Below are 27693 nucleotides of genomic sequence, written 5' to 3'. Positions count from 1 at the left end.
CTTTAAGAACTCGCCGCCCAGGACCGCATCATCGGAAGGGACGGCACACCGAGAGCAAGGCTTGAATAGAGAGGCCGGCCACAAGGTCGGAAAGGTGAAGGAAGAGAAAGCAGGGCGGACGAAGAAGTAGAGGAGCTTCCAATCCTTAATGGAATCGGACAGCCCCTCGAAAAGCTGTCGCCCCGGGCGAGCGGGAACTTGAACAAAGCCCGGCGAGTGCAAGTCGACCTTGTTCACGGTGAAAAGATACCGGAACAGGTCTAGGTCCGGCTCGCACAACCACCAGTGGCAGAGGTTGACGAAGCAGGTGAGGAGTCGGTGAGAATTGGGCACTAATTGGCCCGGAACTAAGTTATAATGGCGGTAAAAAAGGGAAAGGAAAGGACACGGAGGAACTCGGAAGCCAAAGGCAACCGAGTGCAGGTGAATGCCGACACAACCCTCGGGGGGGTCGTAAATTTGCCGGCCCTCCGGGGCGAGGACTACGACTGAAGGCCCAAGAAGGTATTGGGCCATTTCCAGGTCCACCGCATTAACGACGGACGGTGGCCCGGAAGGGCGGATGATGGAATCGAACTTGCCCCGCGGCCGTCCGATGCCACCCGGCAGAGCCGCCACCGTCGTTAGAGGAGCGGGGCTCAGCGGAGTAACCGCCCCCGAAGAAGAGGGGGTCGGAGGAAGAGAAGACGTCGATGGAACGTCCGCCGAAAGTTCCATGCGACGAAGAGATGACGTCGATGGAACGTCCGCCGAGAGTTCCATACGACGGGGAGGAGAAGAAGAAGACGAAGAAGGAGAAGAAGAAGAGGGAGAGGTCGCCTCCAGGTTATCAACCGAGTAACGACGGGAAGAAGAAGAATGTGAGGAAGAAGACATTACCTAAGTCAGGAGAGAGATCGGAGGAAGTACAGAGTGGCCGGAGAAGCTCAAAGTTGAAGTTGAAAGGAAAGACTGGAGAAGAGAATGGAAAGAGAGACGAAATGGCTATTTAAAGGGGAGGAATTTCAAAGGACGGCCATGTGCCACCTTCTCGTTGGAGGAAGTGGAGGTGACGGGATGTGAAGGGACGCCGCATTTAATGCCTCAAAAGGCGGGGCGACGGTTTAGGCCTAGGGTTAGCCCACGGACGGCGCGTCTGCCCTAGGCTAGGGTCGAACGTCAGTGACCCGGCCTGCTAAGCCGGAAGCCCGTAGTGGGCCATGGCCTCTGGGCCCACGAGATACGAGCTGGAAGCTTCTAGAACGACCCAGTAGAACTCGGCTCATCGAATGACATCGGCCGAGTTCACGAAGAGACTCCGGTCGGCAGGTCGGCAATCAGACCCGGCGACTCCCTCACCAAGAGGGTCTCGCCATAGCGAGACTAGGAGTCAGTCCCATGGACCCGAGGTCGGGCGACAAAATAATAAGAAAATGTGGGGTCGGACAGAAAAACACACAGTTTATTTAATTAGTACGAAGATTACAAGGCCCAGAACTCGGCTGATGCAAATTACAAGAGAAAAGCGGGTCAAGGCTTGGCTTCTTTCTCTGTCGACGGGCGAGCAGTCGGAGGGCCTTCCAGGAGATACTGAGAGCGGAAAGGCAGAAGACTCGGCTCAGGCTCAGGCATCTCGTCCAGATACACGGCGGGCTTCCCGTCATCGATCATTTGCAAGGGCCTCTCCAAGGCGCTCGGCGACATGGCAACACCAAAGAGGGGAGGAGCCTCCCACTTTTCTTCCACCATCGGTTCTGGATCCTCCACCACAGGCTCCATCTCCACATCGATAGGCTCCCTACACATCAGGTCCAGCATGTCTGAAGGCACCACAATGGGGTCTGAAGCCGAGTCGCCCACCAAACGACCTCCGTTAGCCAACCTCTTCTGCCTCAACTGCTCCAGACGAGCATGCTCCTTGTTACGAATGGACCAGCGGCGATCACCATCCCTGTAACTCATAGCGTCGTACCTTCGCAAAGTGGAGAGTGTTGCGATTTGCATCAACTATGAGGGGCCTTTATATAGCTCAGCGGAGTCAAATATCTAGGCGATAATCGCGGAGGAGATTATAACTGACATAACTGAGCCGAATTAGACGGATGACGCGAATCTCTGTCAGAGATTAGTTCCATCAGATCCGCTCGGGAAGAGCGAGATTCGCACGCCAACGCAGAGAAGATTGGATTCGCCCAAGATACGGGGAATCTTGCAGGTGTCAGACTGAAAAGATTCTGATGACGTGACCGACTCCTTGACCAGTCGTCCGGATGAATACGCAATAGAACACGACAAAACATAAGGCAAGGCGAAAATAACATTTCTTATTATTATTATTGTAAAAAGGAGGATACAAATGGCAAGGAGCTTATTACAATAAGGAATATGAAAATGCTCCTAAAAGAAATTCCTCCGAACTATGACCGACTCCGGTACATACGATCACTCGCCAGGCGAGGAGGAGTCGCCCCCAAAGATCCCCCCCGATGGTCCAGGCGGGGATGGACAGAACGAGTCCAAGAAAGCTGGCATGAGTGGTGGCGCAATTGGCTCCTCATCATCCGGATAAACCTCCAGGTAGCGGGCGTAATCCTCATCATTCATCAGGCCCGTAACCGGCCCGTCCAGCGGAATTGAGAAGGTCATTCTGAAAGTAAGTTGCTCTGGAACCGCCACCTCAACAAAGGACCCATCTTGAGAAGTCACTCGGGCAGTTGTGGGAGTAGGCGGATGGCGTGAAGGCGGAGCGACCTCGCGTCGAGTAGGAGTCGGCGGCTGAGAAGCTAAAGACGTAGCGCCGGCAGGAGACCTCTGAGGGGCTGGGCGAGGAGTCTTCTTTTTGTGTTCCCGTTCAGGCCGAGTCCGCTTGGAGGGCAGCGGACGGCCAAAGAGACCCGAAGTCAATCCGTTTTCCTTTCAGAGGAGAACGACCCATGATGGACTTGTGAAGGTAAGAGAGAAGGGAGGATGCCATTTATAGGTGCCAAGTTTAGACAGAAGAATCCAAACGGCCCCGCAAGATCCGGAGAGAATGGCTGAGGATCCGGACGTTACCGAAGGCTATTCAAGGCGTGGATACAGTGATTGAAGGAGATGGACAGTTGCTACTTTTCCAAACCCAGGCTAGCGTACCGGGTATGAAAAAGTGAGGGACTAGTTGATGGGGTAAGGACCCCGGCCCAAGAGATAGGGGCCCAAAGGAAATGGTTCAAGACAGGAGAGGTGGGCCAGCGTCTGAGGAGCCCGAAGAGCAATTGGGCCGAGTCCTGGAGTCGGCCCAAGCCCAAGCACGGGGCCCGGATCAGAACTGCTAAAGAGGAGCCCAGTGGGAGCACAGGCTAAGACGAGGAGTCGACTAAGGCCCAAGCCCAGGAGAAGACTCAGTTCAAGGAGCCGTTGAGAGCATTGAAGAGGCTTGTTTAAAAGGGAGCCGTTAGGGCATTGAAAGCAGGACCCGGTCAGGCTGTTACAAACCTGGAAGAGCCGTTGGTCGACCAAGTAATGGCATCCAACGGCTCCATACTTTAATTAGTCTTGAAGTCGGCCATTAAGGGCCTTCAAGTCGGTAGAGGAGGAGTCACTATATAAAGGCTCTTCCATTCTTGTAAAAGGGGACAACTGAACACCCAGAGGGGGGAGAATACCAAAAAAGATTCCGAGTACTTGCGTTGTCTCCGAGATAGGCATACATTTCTATTGAAAGGTGCACCCTCCAGCCAAAGGTTGTGTTGGACCTCCTTGGGCCTGAAAACCCTAAAACCATCAGGGTACTTAAAATCCGTTGCAGTGTTCTTAAAACCTATCAACCAAACAATATCAATCACTTTGATACCTATTCCTCAGAGCTAAGCCTGTCTACCAAATACACCCTTAATTAAGCTTAATTAACGAGTCCCGAAGAGTGTTGAAGAACCTTGTGCACAACTTGTGAAAATAAATGCCAAAGAAATTACTAAGACTATGTGGTCTAATGGTATCCAGGTTGGATTTTTATTTGAAAGGTTACGAGTTCGAGTCTTAGTGGAGGCGTTATTGGTTCTTTGTGTTTTAGTAGGTTGAGAAAGTACATGAACAGATACTACAATGTAATAGGGCCAGTAACATTAAAAAAAAAAAAAAAATGCCGAAGAAATTAGATAATTTTGAATGGATTTCTTAAGATAATTTTTGTCCAAACATTTAAACATGGAAACATCTTCTTATGTGAGTATCCGACAAATCCCAATACCATTGATCTAGGATATCTATCTAATGATTGAAAAATAAAGAATAAAAAAAAAAAAACAACATAGTGACGTTCCTGTAAATACGATTATGCATTTAAAAACGCATAAAGTACCACGGACAACTGAAAGTGTATTTAGAAATTCGTTTCAAAATGCACTGTTTAAAGTGTTTCTTTTTGCAAATCACATCATACCCCTGAACTTCTTAACATTACACCATTGAATCCTCAATCATTTGGTGCTTGTTGAGTGACAGAATCAATATTTCTAGAGACAGTTGACAATTGACATCTCTTTTAATTCGTCAATACGAGAAGCAAATTGTTGTACAAAGGAATTAATCTGTACATAAATCACGCGAAAGATCTTGTGCCACTGCACCTAGTCCTATGAAACTGGCCTGGCGCATGCATCTTGGATCCTAAGACTCTTTCATAAAATTTCAACAATTTCTCCCATTCCTCAAGAGCTCACAGGTGCGGAGTGCACTCAAACTGTTTTCAAACGCACCTTATTACAATTTTTTAGAATTTATAAATTTAGTTCAATTATAATTATAAATTTTATGGTTGACATTAGCAAAACATGTATTTAGTTACTTTCGAAAATTCAGGGCCGTTCCAATTAAAATTGGAGTCCTGTGCGATATCTTAATTTGAGGCACTTTTTTTTCAAGTAATTTCTATATATAAATAATAGTTGTTAAAAAAGTTGTATCAAAATATAAATATTGTATAAAAAATACTATCTAAAATTCCATTTAAAAAGTGACATGGGCCGTGCACATTCAGAAGCAAAATCATCTACCAAACTTTTAATATCAACTTCTTCCAAAAGCTTATTTTCAATGGATATTAAAGCTAATCCATTGAGTCTCTCTTACAACATGCTAATTGTTATTTGAGATTTTGAAATGGGAATTGTCATTCTTAATTAACAATGGTACTTGCCAATTGAGATTTAGGAATTGGGAACCGCCAAAAGTAGGGAAGGAAATCAAGTGATTAAGATATATATATATATATATATATATATATATAAAATCCGGATCAGGTGAGGACCTAATCTTAGGTGAGGACGTGAGGACTAATCTTGTGCGTTTGTTTTTTTATTTGGATGGTCTAGATTTGAGTTCTTGAGATGACATGGATTGATCTTTTTTGTTAAAGTGGGATAATAGTGTATTTTTCTATTTTTTAAAGTGTGAACGCATGTATAATCCTTGGCCAAATTGGTTTCCTATTTTCTTGGATCATCACCGTTGCAATTTGGAGTCGCGATTTCTTCATCATTGATTGAGTGTTCGCCCACGCAAACTAATCAGTATTTTTTATTTTTTTTTTCGCTTGTTCTTTTGAGTATAATATTGTCTATATTTGGATTGTCGTGTATATGTATAAATGCCTGGGTAGTACGATTGTGCATTCGTGTGTGCTGATTGTGCAACCTAGTGTTGTAAGTTGTGCACTATAGGCTAGGGAGTTGTGCATTATAGCACATAGTTCAATGCATCGTAGAACATTGGATGTTCACTGTATGACTTTTTGGTGGGGTTTGAATGCACAACAATGAAGTTATTGCTGCACAACACTCAGTATAGGAATGCACAACATTTTGTATAGGAATGCACATCTTTTAATAAGACTGATTTACCCTAAATTTATATATTTTAATATTTTAAAGGGATTTGTTTTCTTAATCCGTGTGATTTGTTTCTTTTAATCTCAATAATACATCATTCTGATTTAATGGTCTAGATTAGTCCTCACGTCCTCACCTAAGATTAGGTCCTCACCTGATCCGGACCCTATATATATATATATATATATATATATATATATATATATATATATATATATATATATATATATATATATATATATATATATATATATATATATATATATATATATATATATATATATATATATGTCATTGTTCAAGTGGGTCCACCCCTTCCGATGAGTCCGTGTGGATAAATTTGGACCACTGAATGCTTGAGATCAATGACTTAGATTTCGGCATGTTTACTTGCACAACTCGCGATGCACAGTTAGCGAATCTAAGCCATTGATCTCAAACATTCAATGACCTAGATCTGTCCACACAGACTCATAGGAAGGGGTGAACTCATTATAATTATATATATATATATATATATATATATAGAGAGAGAGAGAGAGAGAGAGTTAATCAACGATTTGATCCCTCAATTATTAGCAAACTGTCAATGTAGTCATTCAATTGCTTATTCATCGATTTTGGTCCCCGAAAACAATTATTTTTAGTCAATTTAGTCCCTCCGGCGGTCGATTTGGTCCCTGAAATCAATTATTTTTAGTCGATGTTGACGGCCAAAGGGACTAAATCGATTAAAAATAATTATTTTCGGGGACCAAATCGATGAATAAGCAATTGAGGGACTACATTGACAGTTCGCTAATAATTGAGGGACCAAATCGTTTATTGACACTATATATATATATATATATATATATATATATATATAGAATGACACTTTTTTCCCCTGAGTTATATACATATAGCACTTTTTCTCCCTGAATTATTCAGGTAAGCACATTAGCCCCCTCAATTATTCTAAAAGTGGCGGTTCTCCCGATATATTAAATTTACATTTCTATCCTTAAAGTAAACATTTTATTTATTTTTCTTCTCCAACAAATTATTGCGTATACATAGGGATGACCACAGTTTGGTTTGAACTGGACTGGACACTATAGCAATCGAATTAAAAGTTTCCGGTTATTATTCAGATCTAGAACCCAATATTTGGATTTCAGTTTACTAAAATTATGAATCGAAAAAACTGGATCCTGAACCGTGAACTGGCGGTTCCAGATCCGATTCGTGATTTTGAACCATCTTTATTTTAAAATAGTCTAAATTCAACAATAAATGTATTTTTTTTTTCAGTTTGGAACATGAACCGGCCGTTCCGGTTAACAATTTTAATAAACTCTAAATATTGGGTTTCGATTCTAAATTGTAATTGGAATATTTCGGTTTGGTTGCTATAGTGTTTGTTTGGTTTGAACCAAATTGTGGTCATAATTTGTTGGAGAAGAAAAATAAATGATTAGGCCCTTAACTGGAACAAAAAAAATGTCGGTAATATTGTTTCTTAAAATGATTGGTTTGTATTATTTTGATTTTAGTATTTTTTTAAAAAAATAATTTCCCCCCTCTATTATATTATTTTCTTTTCTTAAATAACCTAAATTCCGTTACTATAAACTTTAGTAACGGAATATTTATTATTTTTAACTTACTCATTAACTTTTATAAGAAAGGTCTTAGGTTTGAACCTCATCCCAATTAGAGTTGGCATATATAATTGTTAAACATATACTACGAATATGTTTAAATGTATTAAATATATATATATATATATATATATATATATATATATATATATATATATTGTATCACCCCTGAGTTATTAAAACTTTTAAACTTATGAAATAAAGGCAAACCTATTGTTAACTCCCAAACAGAGCATAAACGAAACATAATAGTCGGAGTGTTATGCCACATCTAAGCTGGAGAACTTAGTTGCACAGGCTAAACTAACTAATCCAAACATAAATCCATAAATCCATAATAGGGTACGAATCAAAGCTCGCAGGCCGTCTAACTGAATCTAAGACTATCTAGACTAGATCCGGGGAATCCAACTAGCGCACTCCAAGTTACTAATCTGTACCTGAAAAACATGTGGTGTAACAACCGTCAGCGAATAATGCTAGTAACCCACTCTAACGCGTTAAGTACAATATAAGTAGATATAGGAAAATCATTTTGAAACTGGAATACATATATAACTTACGAGACTCTAATTTAAATCCAAGATCAAGGCACAAGACATAACAATAGACTCGACATTATAGAACAATCTACAAAGACTAGCATGCGTCCTAAGAATATGATACAAGACATAATAGACGAATAAGCTCATAAATAGCAAATAGAGACAACAAGGGCATCCAAAGACAATCAATTAACAAGTAGTCATCAAAGCACACAATCCATCTTCCAACCTTATACCAAGTTCCGACCTTGTGGTTCCCCTCCGTCCTTATATCAGTTCCAATCTGTACCTCCAGGCCACCCTTATATCGCCTCCCTTATTCCTCCGGGCAACTACATGCCCCCACCAACAAACCACCTATCAACCACCAACATATCAAGATAGCGCCGCAGTGCCATTCGCATGATCCGTACCTCTAGTACCAATACCAAGGGGTCAGCGCATATAGTCCCGACATGGCACCGCAACACTTATAACCTGACCCATGCTCAACGGCAAGCAAGTCGAAGGTGGGTTTGTGCCTATAGCATAGTAACCGTTAGGCCTGTACCTTTAGTACAATGACCGGGCACTCGTTGTGCCAACCGCCAACAATTCTTTTCCACCAATCACAATCTCATCATTGTCATCATCATTGTCACACCGGTCATTGCGCAATGACCACGATACTCATCACCATTCAATCAAGCAACACATGCATAATCAATCAATAGCAATCAAGACATAACAATAACGACACGTACTACACATTCCTAGAACGGTATTCAAAACATCAAACGAGACTCATACACGACAAACCGAGTACAACGGGACACGGGGAAACATCAAACGGGAAAAATCATCACGATCCACATCGACTTTCCAGCGGGTGGAGGACCACCCGCCGGCGGATAGCCACCATTCCAGCGGGTGGCCGGCGGGCAGCCCTCTGCCCGCTGGACAAGGGCGAGCCAGGTAGCGGGTACCCGTGCCCCCACCTACCCCCCGCTGATACTCAGGAAAATTTTCATCCCAGGATCTCTCGTGGAACCCAAAACCATGTCCAGACACGTTCAAACACATGACGACGACACCACGGATTCAATTAACGGAATTAAATCAAGAATCATACCAAATACATTAACTTTTCCTAAATATAGATAATTAAATTAAGATTTCCTAATTTTTCCTTAATGAATATGATTATCCGTTAACTTTTCCGTTAAATATTATCTTTTCCGTTAATTTCTGTTAGTTCACCGTTAACTTACTCATTGATTTCAATAAGAAAGGTCTTAGGTTCGAACCCCATCCTAATCAAAGTTGGCATAATTAGTACTCTATTTTACTCTTATTAAATTACATAATAATTTAGTAGCTACAACAAAAAATAATACATATGCATTTCTTTAATTTAGAATTATGTGTCTACAATGTCTTTATTCAAAAAAAATTATTCATTATCAATAAATTAAATAAAAGAAATAATTTCATTAGTTATATTGTATTTATATTTCTCCAATGTAAAAATTCTTTACATTCAAATTCATCAATTGATTATATTCACTACATTGTCTATTGTTTTTTTTTTTTTTTTGTGTACTATTTTTTAATTAAATATCAAAGTTATAATACAAAATAGTGCTATATATTTAAAACAAAAAAAAAAAAAAAAAAAAAAAAAAGACAAAGGGAAGCCACGGGCTCTCCTTTGTAAATGATGTGGGATCATTTTGATCCCACATCGAAAATATTTGAAAAGAGAAGCTCAAAGAGCTCCTCTAAGCCAAAACTTCCAAACATAATTGTTTGCCCATCAATGTGGACAAGTATTGAGAAGCTAAAAGGCTCTTATATAAAAAGTCTTAGTGGTTTCTTATTTTAGTTTTTTTTTTTTTTTTTAAATTAATTTATTAATTTATTTATTAGGGGGTTTTGGAAAAAGATTAATCTTAATCTTTCCCCAAAATGTATTTGTGTTGTTTTTATTTTTAGGAGTTTGGAGCAAATTGCAGAGTCATTAAATAATATTTTTGTGTTTTGATTAAAAACAAAATATTAAAATGACGGATTTGTTAATAATAATAATAATAATAATAATAATAATAATAATAATAATAATAATAAATAAATAAATAAATAAATAAATAATCTATATCGGTATCTATACTATAATTAAAAATAAAATCCTACTTACTTGATTTTTCGCCCAAACAATAGTAAATACTAAAGGTAAATTAAAAAAGGAACGTAATAAACTAAAAAAGTAATAGAAATATGGCACAATAATATTCTACATCATCAATTAAAAATGGAATGAGAATTATGTAAATTGAAAAATTAAATGTACATTATTAATTGACTGAAAATTAAAAATGAAAAAATGAATGGATATTAGGTTAATTGGAAAAGGAAATGAATATTTATAATTGACTGAAAATAATAATAAAAAAAAAAGATCCAAAATTGACTAAAATGAAAAAGGAAATGGTTAAATTATTGCATTTTAATTTTTCACAATAATATTACACAGTAGAATAAATCAAATCACAATTCTATCATAAATCTTTCACAATTTCAAACAATGGAACGAAAATATTTCAATAATAATATTTTACATAATCAAGTAAATGAAAATTGAAAATGGAAAGAAAATATTTCAATAATAATATTGTACATCATCAATAGTAAATGTATATTTTAAAAAAATCGTAAAGGTAAATTAAATATGGAACGAAAATTAAAAATGAAATGAAAATATTTCAATAATAATATTCTACATCATCAAATAAAAATGGAACGAAAATTAGGTAAAAATATCACTGCATCTATATTCTAATTGACTAATTGTTTGAAAATAAAAAAAATTGACTGAAAATGAATCTAATATTACTAATTGACTAAAAGTATAAAAGGAAATGAATATTAATAATTGACTGCAAATAAAAAATGATCCATGATTGACTAAAAAAAATTATCATATCATTGCATTTTAATTAAAAATGGAACGAAAATTTAAAATTTGACAAAAATATTTCAATAATAATATTCTACATCATCAATAGTAAATGCATATTTTGAACAATAGTAAATGTAAATTAAAAATGGAACCGAAATATTTCAATAATAATATCTACAGCATCAATTAAAAATAGAACGAAAATTGGGTAAAAATATCATTGCATTTGATATTCTAATTGACTAATTGACTGAAAATAAAAAAGAATAATTGGCTGAAAATGAATCTGATATTACTAATTGACTGAAAATATAAATGGATCACTAATTGAGTGATATTCTACCATTATATATTTTAATCCGAGTAACCCGTCCTGATGAACTGAAAGTGTTAGCTCTAGACGAGGATGGACAAGATTGTGTTGCCAATATCAATGTCGTCTAAAAAGTGGTTTCTGTTAGGAACAAGTGTATTTAGATTTTGATGATACCAAACTGTCTAGGAATGTAGACCCCTATTTTTCCTCTATAGATAGGTCTCTTGTGACAAACGAGAGTTTTTGCAACTCAACGATTGATTCACACTATGAAGTGTATGAATCTTTCGTGAGTCTAGCATATTAGGTCTACATGAAGACTTGAAAACGACAAGATCGAAAGATGCTTCCAGGCGAAAGATGGATTGAGCAAGTCTCAGATAGACTTCTTTTGAGAAAAAGGAACTCTCGTCAAAGAAAAAGGACGAAAGATAAAGGTCAATCTTTCGATCCTCATCTCCGAGTGAACAATTCAAAGTCAGACTTGTAAAAGACAATATTCTTTCAAGTGAAGAAATGAGAATGTTGTCTATAACCAAGATGGGCAAATCATTGGACAAAAAGTGTCCTAGCAATGATCTTCACAAAAGACAAGGAGCTTTAAAAGACTTGTACCATCTTGTCAGAGAACAAGGACAAAAGCAATAATGCTTTTGGCTCCAACGGCTACACAGTACAAGTGCATTAAATGCTCTATGCCCACCGGTTTATACTCATTGGTTATTAGGTTTGAAATTTTCATCTCCCTCCAACGGATGGATTTTTCCACCTATAAAAACCTCTTTTCTCTAATGAAGAAGGTGCTGATTAATTTACTCTTGCTATCCAAAGAAAAGCTCTTCAAACAGTTCCATCTCCTAAAAGCTTTTCATAACCAGTGATCTTGTGAAGTTTTTCAAAGGCATATTCATTTTCATACTTCACAACTTGAAGCAGTCTTGTAATTTCTCAAAGTGAAGATTCATCCAGAATTCAAAACAAGACTTCAACTTGTTGGAGAAACACCAGATTATCTTTCCAGCATCTCAACTTAGGAAGAAGTTGATAGAGGCGGAGTAAACTCGTGGAGTTGAAAAACCTTTCAAGTGGCTGTCCGGCTTAGTGATCAAGGAAGCCAGCTTGTAGTAGTTTTTACTAGGAGTGATAGTGCAAACCCTTTCACGAGTTGTGAAAAAAGAGTGGAGTAGACTTAGTTAACAGTCAAACCACTATAAAAATCTCTCTCTCCATATCTCTTTACTTTTCGCTATATTACTTTCGTGCATTGCATATCATATCGACCAAACGCTAAGCCTTTATAACGAAAGTGTGCAAAGACTATCTAAATCAAAATATTATTTTCGTTGTGCATCGCTCCGAAAGGAGTTGCTATTGATTAGAGTCTATTCACCCCCCGCCCCCATCTAGACTCTCTTTCGATCCTACCGGGACCAACAGTTTCAATAATGTGTAAATATAATCGGTGATATTATGTTTTTTTTTAAATGAAAAAATTGCTATATATCTAGACAAAAAATATATATTCCATAAAAATGAATTATGATAGCAATTCATTCCTATAACTGAGTTGTTAGAGAACGAGCACATTTGTCTAATTTATGAAAATACTAAACAATGATAAATAAAATCTTCAAAGTTATAGTACCGCATGCATACATCTAGACATTAGCTATTAATTTGAGCAATTATTTGCACAAATAATTCAAGCAATGATAACATCAAAATCAAAATACATAAACGATCCAAACCATATCTTTAATTGCACTATATAATATTTGATGTTCTAATTTAAATAATTATATATCGATTCAAATATTCCTAATATATTACAACAAATCCATTTCGTGCATCGCACGAGTGAAAATACTAGTTTATTTAATTTAATAATAGTAATAAAGTGGTGTACATATTTTTCATCAACACTACAGTCATTGATTTTTTTTATTAAATTTACATTTGTTGTTGAGACAAATTGTTTTGGGAGTTTGTCAATGAAAATTGCTACAATTGCTATCAATAGATGATGATAATAAATAATAAATAATTTAAAATATATTGTTACAATAGATATTGTTATAATGATATAATAAAAATTAACTTACAAATTTTTTTAGAAGCTTTCATACATTGATAAAATGCTAAAAAGAGTTAATTACCGAAATGGTCCATTGACTATAGCGAAATTATCAATTTGGTCCTTGACTATTTTTTTGACCAATTAAGTCCCTCAACTTTAAAAATCTTAACCAATTTGGTCCTCCGTTTGTTTGACCGTTAGTCAACCGTTAACTTGGGACCAAATTGGTAATTCGCTATAGTCAAGGGACCATTTTGGTAATTAACTTTAAGGGTCGACAATTCGGTTCAGTTTCTCGAACCGTACTGTACCAAACTAGTTAGATTCAGTAATATACCAAACAACCAACCGGTAATAGATTCTTGTATACCGAATGGTTCGGTAAAAACTCGAACCGAACTGAATTGTTCGGTAAAAACCGAAACGAACCGAATACTGTTTGAACTTTGGATTGCTATTTTGTTATATATTAGACTTTGGATATGGACTATGTAAACACCATAACACATAATATAGAACTTTTGATAATAAACCATAAAAAAATCAAATAAAACATTTACGAGAGATACCCGTGAGAATATGAGCTGAACGGCAGAGCAAGCAGCAAGGGACTTGGATTTACTTTTTATTTATTTATTTATTTATTTATTTATTTATTTATTTATTATTATTATTATTATTATTATTATTATTATTATTATTATTATTATTATATTTTTAAAAAAAAAAATCAAACGGTATTCGGTTCAGTTCAATTTTTTACCGAAAAATTCGGATCGGTTTTTTATCGAACCATTCAGTATACAAGAATCCAATACCGTTCGGTTGTTCGGTATATTACCGAACCAAACTACTCCGGTTCGGTACGGTTTGATTCGTGAAAACTAAATCGAATTGCCCACCCCTAAAGTTAATTACCAAAATGGTCCCTTGACTATAGCAAAATTACCAATTTGGTCCCAAGTTAACAGTTGACTAACGGTCAAACTAACGGAGGACCAAATTGGTTAAAAATTTTAAAGTTGAGGGACTTAATTGGTTAAAAAAAATAATCAAGGACCAAATTGGTAATTTCACTATAGTCAAGGGACCATTTTGGTAATTAACTCTTAAAATAATATGAACCATTCATTTTAAGAAAAAATACAACCGACATTTTTTTGGGCCTAACATTATTGGCTCTTATTAGAATTGTAGATGTAGATTTTAAATAAATGACATCCCAATTAAAACCCTTTTTTGACATTTTCTCTTCTTCTATATTTTTATTCATTCTCCCCCGCAACTCTACACCACCTAGCAACTCCTTGGAGCGTTATGCTGTGCAATCGTGTGCACCATGCATGGTGCACACGGTTGCAAAAACGACGTTGTTTTGACGTCCAACTTAAAAAAAAAAAAATAGTTTCGATTGTCGTTAACGGCGTTATGTTGTGCATAATTTGAACTATACATCCATAACTTCATAACTATACATTCAGAATTGCATAACTACACATCCATAACTTCATAACTATACATTCAGAATGGCATAACTACACATCCATAACTTTATAACTATACATTCAGAATCTGAAATTATAAAATTATTAACATATGTTTACGTAACTAACGGCAACAAAAATGATTTTTTTTTTAAAAAAAAAAAAGTAAAACGACGCCGTTTTTTGCAACCGTGTGCAGCATGCATGACATAATTTGCCCAACTCCTTAATATTGTAATTGCACAGGTATTTAGTTGGCTACACTAATTATATTGCATAAAATAAAAGGTAAGAATAGTTTATAAGTACAGTATTAAGTGTAATCAATAATCATCGCGGATTTTATATTCTTGGGCAGTGAAGTATGAAGAAGAATTGAAGGTAGCAACTAGTGCGCCAATGCCAAGATAACATTAAAGATTTCAGATCAGAGAACACAGCGAAATGAAGGGGTGGCCTAACAAATCCCCGGCCGTCAACCGATTCTCAGGATGTATCTCCATGCAACGGGCAATGAAATTTCTTAACTCCGGTGAAGTGGTGTCCGGCATAAGCATCACCGGCGTCATGGATGACTCCTCCCACTTGGAAATGGCTCTCTTGACGGCGGCCAAATTTCCTTTTAAGCGGGATACTTCCCCACGTATAACTCCCAGGTGGTCAACCCAAGGCTCCATATATCCCCAGCATATGCATGCGCTTCGGGCAGTCCCTGTTTGAGGAGGAGGTCGTGGATCCTCTCAGGGCTCATGTATTCATCCGTTCCGGGACAGAGTTGGCATGTTTCCATAGATTTGTAGTCGAGGATTTGCGAAGTTCCGAAATCAGATATCTTTACCCGGTCTTGAGAGTTGAGGAGGAGATTGGCAGGCTTGGCAATGTCCACTTCAGTTCGGAGATGGTGATAGGGTGATTAGGAGGAGGAGGAGTGGGGAGAATCGCCGCCACCTCCGCGGATGAGTCGTCGTCTGAGGTTACCGGTGGAAATTGAGGATGGATTAAAGAATCCATAGATCGAAATTAAGGAACCAAGCTAGGTTTTACCTGATTGATCGAGAATATATAGGGAGAGATCAAGAGTTTACGTTGTTGGAAGAATTAATTATTAATATTAATATGGATAATAGAAGGATCGGAAGAGTGATCATAGATTCATAGGTCTATATATATATACATAGAATAGAATAGAAGCCTTTTCTCGCTCAGATTAGGAAAAAATACAAAATAATTAAGGGAAAATTGCACTTTTGATCTCTCAATTGTTCCTAGATATGCAATATAGTCTCTTATTGTCAATTTTTCCAAATTGATCCCTCAATTGTTTCAACCGTAGTCAATTTAACCCTCTGGTAAGATTTCTCACTAACTAGTGTTAAAATCATGGACAAATTTGTAATTTCGCAACCCATTCAGATTTACCCCCAGCCATCACCGAGAGAGGGCCAGTCCCCGGCAAAGGAGCTATCGCCACCGTCGTCTTCGATTGATTTCCGTCCGCTGGAGGCCGATTATCAAGCTGAGACGCAAGGGAAGAACGAGGTAGCGAACCCAGTCCATCCCGACTTTCTGAGCAATAATCGGACGGACCAAGCAGCGAAATTTGCCTCGACTGCAAAGAAATAGAAATAGGGTTAGAGACCATACCTGTTCGATTGAGGTCGCGATTGGACCAGGTAGAAGCCGGATTGGATTGTCGCACCTCAAGGAGCGAAATGGGCATTGCTGACTGAGTGCCCACCGCCGTGGGTTCCAATTGCAACGAGGAAACCTGGGTTGAATTATTCTGTTCAAGACACTGCCGCATCTCAGGGAGACCATCGCCAGTCCCCAATCGCGTAATCACCAGCGTTGGAGCTGTGAAACCCGCGCGATGCAAATCAGCGATGAATCTTGCACAATTTGTTCAGCCGTTTCAGGGGGGTTCTTGAGGAGGATCGCCCACCTCCATGGTCGTCTCGACGGTGACGACACGGTGGCGTCTCCATCGAACAAGAAGACTGATGGCTACAACTGATTTTAATCCGTTCTCTGCTGATGTATTTTAATTCGTTCTCTGCTAATGTTTGCTCCGGCGGCCACTAAATCCGGCTCCGGCGGATGGAAGTTCTCACTTGTTTCATTATGTGGCTCACCATGCTTCACGGTGACACATGAGCTTTCCGGCTGGGAGACTGCCTTAAATATGTGCCGGAAGTATTGGTTCAGACTTCGCGTATGTCAATTCGGAGGGAGGAGGAAGGATGAGTTTGGGGGTAATTAAATCTGAATGGGTTGTGAAATTATAAATTTGTCCATGATTTTAACACTAGTTAGTGAGAAATCTGACCGGAGGGTTATATTGACTATGGTTGAAACAATTGAGGGACTAATTTGAAAAAATTGACAATGAGAGACTACATTGTATATTTGGAAACAATTGAGGGACCAAAAATACGATTTTCTCAATAATTAATTATATATTAGGTTTATATGAGAATCTCTTTTAAATTGTGAACTTGTGTACCAATTCGAGCGTTTTATTTAGTTGATTGAATGGTCCTGATTAATTTTTGTAGTCCTACGTTAGTTTGCTCTTTTTTTTTTTTTTTTTTTTTTTTTTCCTAAATTTATTAGGTTTTGTTGTAGAAGGGCGTTTAAGTATTTTCGTTTCATATTTATTAGGGTTTATTAATTATTATTAAGTGAAATAAAATTCCTTATTTTTTTCATTCCCAGTAGCATAACGTTTGCAGATTTTTATAGTGCACTAGTCCATACCCAGTTATGCATGGCGTAGCACTGCCGTGCACGAAGCACATCACAATAATGCACTGCCATCTTGATGGTTCACACTCACCATCTTTTCCCAATCAAATCCCTTATTTTATGTCCTGATTTTTATTTGCTCTTCCTTACTAACTAGTTTGTTTGGACTGAATAATTAAAAGTTGTTAGTCAATCAGACTCTGTGTCTAATATAATCTGGATTGATGGGATACAGGATGATTGATGATATAACACATTTAGTTACGCTACTCATACCGCTTAGTAGACTCCAATACACCATCTAGGGTTTTGAGTCAGGTATGTGACAAATAATGGCTAACGGTATACCCCTAAGAAGCAACACAACAGGAACGTCAATTGTGGCTGGAGATCAACATGGCTACGCTTCCGCTCTGATGCGAGGTCAGATCTCTCGTATATTATTGTTCAGCTTAATTAAGGCCCTAATATATAATATACCATATATATTATTAGGGAAAATCTTACAGGGCGTTTGGTTGGAGTGGGGGAATTATGTGGGAAAGGAATTGTAATTCCATGGGAATTGAATTACTGGAAATAAAGTGGGAATTTAAATTCCAGTGTTTGGTTGACAGGAATAGAATTACTGAGAATTTTAATTCCAATGTTTGGTATACATGGGAATTGAAAGGGAATAAGTAGTATAAAGTCAAAAATGTCCATTATTGTTGTTAGACATTAATTTTAGGTTAAAAAAGGAAGGGGTAATTTTGACTCATCACTATCTTTTTTTCCCAGGAATTAAAATAACAGGGGGACATGGGATTTTAATTCCATGAAAATGGGGGAATTACAATTCCCTCCAACCAAACTACGGAATTTAATGGCCTTTGAAATTAGGTGGGAATTAAGTGGGAAGGGAATTTAAAATCCCTCCAACCAAACGCCCTGTTACAGTTTACATATACAAACTCCCAAATTCTGCTCCCTTGCTTATACTTCCTGAGGTAGCAATCAAGTATTAGTTAATTTTCATTATGAATCCACAGAAAAGTGTCTACATCAAGAACACATAAGAAGGAATAAAAGTTGGGAGTATAAAATGAGAGTATACTAAATATCAATGAAATGCAAGCTTTGAACAGATTCATATAATACGATTGAGAATGACAACTTAAAACGAAGAAACTCAGGAATCTTCATCCATGTTCCTGAGTTGTCAAACTCGTAGCCACAACATGACTTGCCTTTGATAAGACGGCAACGGCGCCGTTAAACTCCGATCATATTGCATCAGACGTTCGCCGCCGTTGCCCGGACGGTCATGAAACCGTCACAAATACTCCAACTCCATATACATGTCTACTCGTCACTATTTTGACTCTTGCTTCCTGTCATCTGGAACAATCGTCGCTGAAACTCCAGAATAATCTCACTGTAAATACAAATAAAAACACCCAAATTAAATCAGCATTCATCTCCAACTTCTTGCATTCATAAATGAAAGCAATATATAATCAGAGAAAAAGAAATGGAAAGAAAATGACCGTCTAATTATCACTCTTCATGAGAGCAAGCTTTCTCTGGATTTTGTTTCCCAAATTTATTTGTGACAATATTTATAACCATCGTAAAGAATGGTATTTGCTAACCTGCGCTAGAGATGTAGGAATTCAGGGTGCATGCTTGAAGGGGTCCACCCCGGTGAAACCAATCACTCTTTGTAGAGTCAAATTTATAACTTTATGATTATTAAGTTAATCATTTAACCAATTTGAGCAGGTTGTCTCATGTTAGTTGTATTTTTTGATTTGTAATTATGTAATTTTTTGTAATTTGGTCCAATGGTACCCGGGTTGGACTTCCACTTGGAAGATTGTGAGTTCGAGCCTCAGTGGAGGCGTTATTAGCTCTTTGTGTTTCAGTAGGTTGAGAAAGTATATGAACAGATACTACAATGTAATAGAGCTAGTAGCATTCAAAAAAAAAAAATGTAATTTTTTGTAATTTGTCTTTTTATAATTATATAGAGATATTTATAATGTACATTGATATATGATTTATACCAAAATTTGAAATCTTACTACTTATATTTTTATGTTATTTTGTGAGCTTAATTAATTTATATGAAATTATTTTGGGATTCAGTTATGAAAAAATATTTTAAAAGATAATTTACATTTTATGAATCATCTAATTAATGTAGTCTGAAAGTTTTTATCATACGTCATCGTATTCAAAATACTTTAGAAAAAAAAAAAAGTAAAATTGATCTAGTTAATAGAAATTGTTTCCAATTTAAACCATTTTATCCCATTAATTATGTTTCATATTTTGTTACTAAGGTTCGAACCTGTGACCTCTAATCAGGGAGAGCCACAATTATGCCGTTCGACCACAATTTGTAAGTTTTATTTTAATAAATTTATATTAATATGAATTTATTATTTTTTGCGATAACAATGTGATTCTGTTAACTTATTTAATTTTTAATATTTTATTCATTTAATAAATAATAATTATTTATTTATAAATACACTGATATGATTATTGATTACCATGAATTTAGGAATATATATATATATATATATATATATATATATATATATATAATTACTAAAAATAGTGAATCTTATTTTAAATTATTTGGTATTCATATGTTTTTATATAATTTAAATTTTAGGTACTATACAAAAATATAGGCAAATTATGCCCGGGAAACGTGTTCACCGAGAATGGTCCACTCATCAAACTTCTATTCATCTTTTATGTTTAAATTATTATTATTATTATTATTATTATTATTATTATTATATTATTATTATTATTATTATTATTATTATTATTATTATTATTATTATTATTATTATTATTATTATTATTATTATTATTATTATTATGCATACCGAGTATTATTTAATCATTTATTTTCAATCTGTTTTCAAAAAAAAATAAATTATTTTCAATCTATGAAGTATGAACTTGCAAAAGAAATTATTATTATGTATACGGAGTATTATTTAACTATTTATTTCAATATATGAACTTGCACCGTCGTCACAGTCATATCTGAGACGATTATTATAAACATCGTCCAATTCAAACATGGTCCAAAATTTAAAATAAATATTATAAACTTAACTTTTAGAAAAACGTCGCTATTAATCGTAATATAAGTTTAGGTTTTGTTATTCAAGGCATATCTATATCCTGAATAATTAAAATATTAAGTTTACATTAAAAATTAATTTTGATAGATTTAGTTAACCTACAGTACTAGCGTAGTTTGAATAAGTACGTAAAATGTCACAAGTATTTTATGAAATCCAATAATACGAGATTATGTATGGTTTGATTATATTATTAACTTAAGTGTTTAATAAACAACTCAAGTACATTTTCAAAAAAAAAAAAAAAAAACAACTCAAGTACAATTATTTGCTAAAGGATTAAGAGTGTAGCACTAGTAAAAAATGTTAAGAGTTTGATTCAGATATAAAATAAAGACTTACTATTTATACTCAAGGTCAACCCGGCCCGGCAAATTATGCCATGAACCAAGATTTTCATTGCATTGTGAATTCTGATCCAAAATGACATTCAAATTATGTACTTACAATTTACACCTTTCAGTACTTGATGGATTTAATTAATCCGGGATAGTCCGAATTACTAAACCCGATAAATAATGTAAATAGCGAAGGGATAAGAATATAGGCAAAACGATGTCATAAGGTCGCGGAGACTGTGTATTGTATTAAGATCGTAATGGTCAAGTTATTACAAGGAGAATGTAATGCTATTACAAGTAGTAGTTTAGGACAAAGGGTAGAACATACATGTCTTAATTGGACAAAGGAGAAGCCATTATTTATACATGCTACGGATCCCTAACTGCCCGCCTAAACCGGGGGAGCAGTTGCCTCCCCGCTTTGACCGCGCCCGGTCTGGAAATCGGGCAACGTGGCCGAGGCCTCATGCCGAGTATTATTATTATTATTATCATTATTATTATTATTATTATTATTATTATTATTATTATTATTATTAGAGCAAATTACACTTTTGGTCCTATGACTATAGGGGGCGTGTTAATTTCAGTCCGTGACTTTTAAAACTAACAATTTAGTCCTTTAACTATGTTTTTTTTAGCAGATTTGGTCCTGCCGGCCAAATCACCGGCCAATTTTCGCCGGAAAAATGTAACCCATTTTAAAGTATTTATAATTGGGGGCAAAATGGTCCTTTCATGTTAGTTCTTCTTCTTCCTTGTTGCACCTGCAATGAACTGGCATATCCAAACAATCTTTTGGTGTATATATAACAGCACAACAAAAACAATCTTTTTAGGAGGATTACTGCTCTACCGATTCCCCGTATCTGGAGTTCATGGTTGATTTCCATGTCCAGATTGAGTTCTACTCGGAGGATCAAACCAAGAAGGTTCCTATCCGAGGGTTAGACCTGCGCCGGACGATCCTCTGAACAATCTCCGTTGGCTAAATACTAATAATGATAACATTTCCAATTACCTGGAAAAGGTTATTCTTGAAAGCAAGGATGATTTTGTGAAAACCCTTGTAGGGTTTATGAACAGGTTGAGAAACCTACCCATTAATGAAGGCCTCAAGTTCTTACCAATGTGTCTGAGAATTGATGACCGGAAAACGCCGCAGGTTGCTACGTCGTGGATGCACTGGAATCTTGGATAATCGACGGTGGAAGGCGTAGCAAGGAAGAAGAAGAACTAACATGAAAGGACCATTTTGCCCCCAATTATAAATACTTTAAAATGGGTTACATTTTTCCGGCGAAAATTGCCCGGTGATTTGGCCGGCAGGACCAAATCTGCTAAAAAAAACATAGTTAAAGGACTAAATTGTTAGTTTTAAAAGTCACGGACCGAAATTAACACGCCCCCTATAGTCATAGGACCAAAAGTGTAATTTGCTCTTCTTATTATTATTATTATTATTATTATTATTATTATTATTATTATTATTATTATTATTATTATTATTATTATTATTATTAGTAGTAGTAGTAGTAGTAGTAGTATTTTACATCCAAATATCATAACAAACACTTTACATCTTGATTATTGCTATTTTATAATATTTAAACATAAATATATAAACTTTTTAATTAAATTTGTAATATTGTATTTATATTAGTTATAAAATATATAAAATTAAAAGACTCAATTAGACTCATGAGTTGCTCAAGTCAAATATTAAGAGGCTCAAATTCAGTTACTCGAACTTCTCAAGTTCAAAGTTCAAACTCACATCGACAAGTACCTCATAAGTAATTTGATTTATTTACATCATTACAATATTACATATACTTATTAGGGTTTATGAATTGATTTTGAATTGATTTTATTGGACTATTTTGTATTTAATATTCAATCATATTTAATCATCAAACAACACCTAATTGGATAAAATAATATTAAAAACATCACGATAAAAGATAACCAAATTTGTCAACATAAATCAAGAGATACGTTTCCCAGCGATGAATCAAAAGATTTGTTGCGATGACTCAAAAGTTGTGACAAAGTGTGGTGGGGTACTGGGGTACGGCCCTTTGAGTCTGTGACGAGGTGATGCCTTAAACTCGACGAATTCTGTTGGACGGTTGCGTATTAAAGATTTAAATAGTAATGTTGATTAATGTTTTAAATATATTATTAAAGTTTAAAAAATATTTAGAAAAAAATTGTATTTCTAGTTCTTGAGTTATATCTAAGTTTTGATTCAGTCTTTCAATTATGATCATATATATTTTTTACTCCTCAGTTATGAGAGAAGTGACGTGTTTGGTACCGACATTAGGTTTCCATCTCAACTTGACGAAAAATTCAAAAATCCTTTAAAATTTGAGGCGTGATGTAAGAAATTCACATCTTATTTTCCTTCTTTTATTCAAACCGCTTTCGCAACATTATTCACTTCCCGGTTCCCAGCCTCCTATTTTAAGGTTTTTCAACTCCAAAAGCATTTTACTAACCCTCGTTTGACTTGTTAGGAACTTCGGTCTCATATAAGTAACTTGCGACTCAGTATAAATAAGGGAACACTTGATCACCGTCTTTTAGGATGGTGTGCTTCACACACATGAAGACGGTATCAAGTGTTCTGATTCCTTGTTTGTACTGAGTCTCATGTTCCTTATACGAGACCAATGTTACTAACAAGTCATACGAGAATTATTAAAATACTTTTAAGAACCTTGAAATAGGAGGATGGGAAGTGAAATAAAAATAAGGTTAAGAGAGTGATTTCAATATAAGAAGGAGAATATATAAGATGTGAATTTCATATTTTACCCCTCCAATTTTAAGGGATTTTTGAATTTTTCTGTCAAGTTGAGATAGAAACCTAACGTTGGGGACCAAATGCGCCACTTCGATCATAACTAAAGTGTAAAAAATAAATACTATCATAACTGAGGAACACTGAGCTGAAACTTAGGTATAACTCAAAGACTAAAGATACAATTTTCTCAATTTTATACACTAGTAATAAATTTCATATTATAAAAAAAACGAATTAAAATAACTCTAGTCAAGCCACATTAGTTGAACTAGAAAACAAAATGAGACAGAACCACAACTTTATCCACAAAGACCACACACCCCAGCTCGACATAACGCGATAGTAAATTATGATGTCTCAACAGCCTATTAGATGAGAGGACCAGTGCCTAATATTTATAAAGAGTCATCCTCAAAAGAGTAAAACTCCTACACTATAATTGTCAGGACTCGATCTTGTATCCTTGTCTATCATCTACCATTCAAAAATCAGTTGAGTTGTGTTACTATCTATCATGTTGCTGCCTTGCTGGACTTTACAACTCTTGATCAGAGCTTTTTGGTCACTGTGAATATTATATTCTTTCATGGTAGACCATGGCGTAGTGTTCGGCTACGTGTCGTCAAACTTAACGTTGTCAAATTGTTGGTAGCCACGCAAGTACGCAACCGTCCAATAGAATTAGTCATCTTTAAGGCATCACCACGTCACAGCTCACAGGTCCGTACCCCACCACACTTTGTCACAACCTATGAGTCATCGCAACAAATCTTTTGATTCATCGCTGGAAAACGTATCTCTTGATATATGTTGAAACATTTTATTACTCCGGTAGGTTTTGTAGTGTGTGTTTTTTGTTATAGGACAATAAACTTTTACACATTGTGTAATTAAACCATTAAAAACTTAAAAATTGTGTAAATAACATTTTTTACAGGTTATTTTCAAATTTTTCTTAAATATAATGTCAAAATGTCAAATTATATATAAAAATTTATTTTAATTATTATTTTTAAAAATTAAATAAAAAATAAACAATTTTTATAAAAAAATAAAAATCAGAAGAAACCTTGTCTACTGTAGTACTGTGGAGGGGGGGGGGGGGTGTTGTGGTGTTGGGATCACTTGAACCAATCAAATCAAGCAGATCCTGCACACCACCCGTGACACATTTCAAATGAAAGAAAAAATTGATGATTTAATTAGTGGATGGTTTAAAAAGAATGAATCATATGTAATTAGAGCATAATTGACTAAATATTTATATAAGGAAATTATGTATATTAGAATATATCATTACCTTGTATAGTTAGTTTAATTTTAGTAGACTAATTATTATAGGTATTAGTAAATTAGTAATTAGTAAATTAGTAAAAATAGGTCAATTGTATATGAAGATTGGGAAGCAGAGAAATATATTGCTATTCTTAGTCTTTTAGTTATTTTTCTTAGAGCCCTCACACGCTTGAAGTGTGAAATTGGAGTTTGCCGTGACTCGAATACGATTATGAGCCATAAGCCTGTTCGAAAGGTTTCTTCCGTTACGTATTAAATTTCAGTACGTAACAACCAACCTCTGCAACTGCCCTCTTATTTGTATGGACGAAAAGTGCAATTTTCCCTATTTAATATAAAATAGTCCAATAAATTCAATTTAAAAGTTATTGATAAATCATAACAGAGTACATGATGTAAATGAGCCAAATTACTTATGATCTACTTGAGCTTAATTTAACAAATATTTCAATTTAATTCGATTAATGGTGAGGCAAGCTCGAGTAATTCGAGTAACAAGTCGAATTGAATTCGAGTCTCTAAATACTCGATTCAAACAGCTCGTAAGCATGATCGTGCCTGAGTCTTGTGTTTAATATGCCTGACATTTGTACTTAATGTGCGTGAGTGTGTAATGTTAATGTGCTTCTGTTGCTCCTGTACATATACGTCTTCGTATTCTCTTCATCTCTTTTCCCTTAATCCTCTCTTCCTCTCTCTCTCTCTTCTTCTTCATATACGTCTTCGTCTTCTCTTCCTATTCCCTTAATCCTCTCTTCCCCTCTCTTTGTTCTTCATCATATACGTCTTCGTCTTCTCTTCCTATTCCCTTAATTCTCTCTTCCCCTCACTCTATTCTTCATCATATACATCTTCGTCTGACTTTTGTGTTTAATGTGTGTGAGTTTGTGGTCTGAATGTATTTTGTTTATAGCTTCTTGTGCGATTGTGTTAAAAGTCACGCATATTAAGCACAAACCTCTCACACATTAAGCACAATACTCGGGAACATTAATTACAAAACTCAGGCACATTAAGAACAAGACTCACGCACATTAAGTATAAAGTTTACGCACATTAATCAACCGCACAACCGTACGGGAAGACACAAATGCACCTGATCCCTTCCATATATATATATATATATATATATATATATATATATATGTATGTATGTATGTATGTATGTATGTATGTATGTATGTATGTATGTATGTATGTATATATGCAAGTATGTATTGGATCAAATGAGAACAAGTCGATAGGAGATAAATAAAAATCAATCTCGGTCTTATATCTTGAAAAATCGGATGGATCGGATCATATCAAATTAAAAAAAAAAAAAAAACGTGGTGCTATTTTCATAATTATCACCAAATTTACTATGCAAACATAAGCACTAAAATCTGCAATTCTCCAACTTTACCTTGTTTGCAGATTTAGTATTAACATTTTGCACATATTTCGTATTAATATTTTACATATTTAGTATTAAAATATTGCATTTGCAAAAATTCAAAAGTGCATTGCACTTAGGGCTTCAATTTTAGAGATTATGACTGAGTTTTTGGTTTTATTTGGTTTCGTGGTTCACTTTTAACCTTTTAAGGTCTAAAATTTATTGTTTCGATTTAAAATTTAGCTTTTTCGTTGATTTTATAAATTTTACTAGGTTTGCATATTTAGTTGTTAAAGATTACATATTTAAGTGTTCATGTTTGTATAGTGAAGTTATGATAGTTACGAAAATTCCACTGCATTTTTTTTTTTTTAAATCTGATGAGATCCGTCGAATTTTTACAAATGTAAGATTGAGATTGATTGTTATTTAATTTCTCTCTTATGGTATTGTTTTCACAAGATCCTTAGCATATATATATATATATATATATATATATATATATATATATATATATATATATATATAAAGGATTATTTTCAAATACAAACCACCCTTAAAATATAAACTCCCCTTAAAATACAAACTGTGTGCATGTAAGTATGTTAATGTGTGCACAAGCTAATACTATATAATGTTGGCAGTCTGCCCAGTGTGCATGTAAGTTTGTTAATGTGTGCATGAGCTTTGATGGATTGTTGTAATTTTATCCTCCTACGCGCTGTGTGCATGTAAGTATGTTAATGTGTGCACGAGCTTTGATGAATGGTTGTGATTTTTTCTCCTACGCGTTGTGTGGATGTAAGTATGTTACTGTGTGCACGAGTTAATCCAGAAATTGTTAGAAGTGCGCGATGTGTGCATGTAAGCATGTTAATGTGTGCACGAGCTCATGTTTGTATTTTAAGGAGAGTTTGTATTTTAAGGGAGTTTGTATTTGAATGCAACCCTCTATATATATATATATATATATATATATATATATATATATATATATATATATATATATATATAGACACACACACACACACACACACACTCCGTATGTCATATGAAAACAAGTCTTTAGGAGAAAACTAAGAACAAATCTCAGCCTTACATCTAAAAAAAATTGGACGGG

At 35.5% G+C, this 27693-nt stretch overlaps 1 long non-coding RNA gene across 1 annotated transcript; it reads right to left on the bottom strand.

The window, feature by feature from the left end:
- Window positions 1-18672: 18672 nt before the first annotated feature.
- LOC109154931 lies at window positions 18673-19236 on the bottom strand. The gene is made up of 2 exons (XR_002049815.1): window positions 19124-19236; window positions 18673-19011 (listed from the first exon to the last, which is right to left on the bottom strand). It is a non-coding gene; the product is annotated as an uncharacterized LOC109154931 (long non-coding RNA).
- Between the last annotated feature and the right edge of the window lie 8457 nt (window positions 19237-27693).

The sequence above is a fragment of the Ipomoea nil genome, unplaced genomic scaffold, assembly GCF_001879475.1.
Source record: "Ipomoea nil cultivar Tokyo-kokei standard unplaced genomic scaffold, Asagao_1.1 scaffold2662, whole genome shotgun sequence".
Lineage (NCBI taxonomy): Eukaryota > Viridiplantae > Streptophyta > Magnoliopsida > Solanales > Convolvulaceae > Ipomoea > Ipomoea nil.
This window is presented reverse-complemented; position numbering and strand designations above follow the sequence as displayed.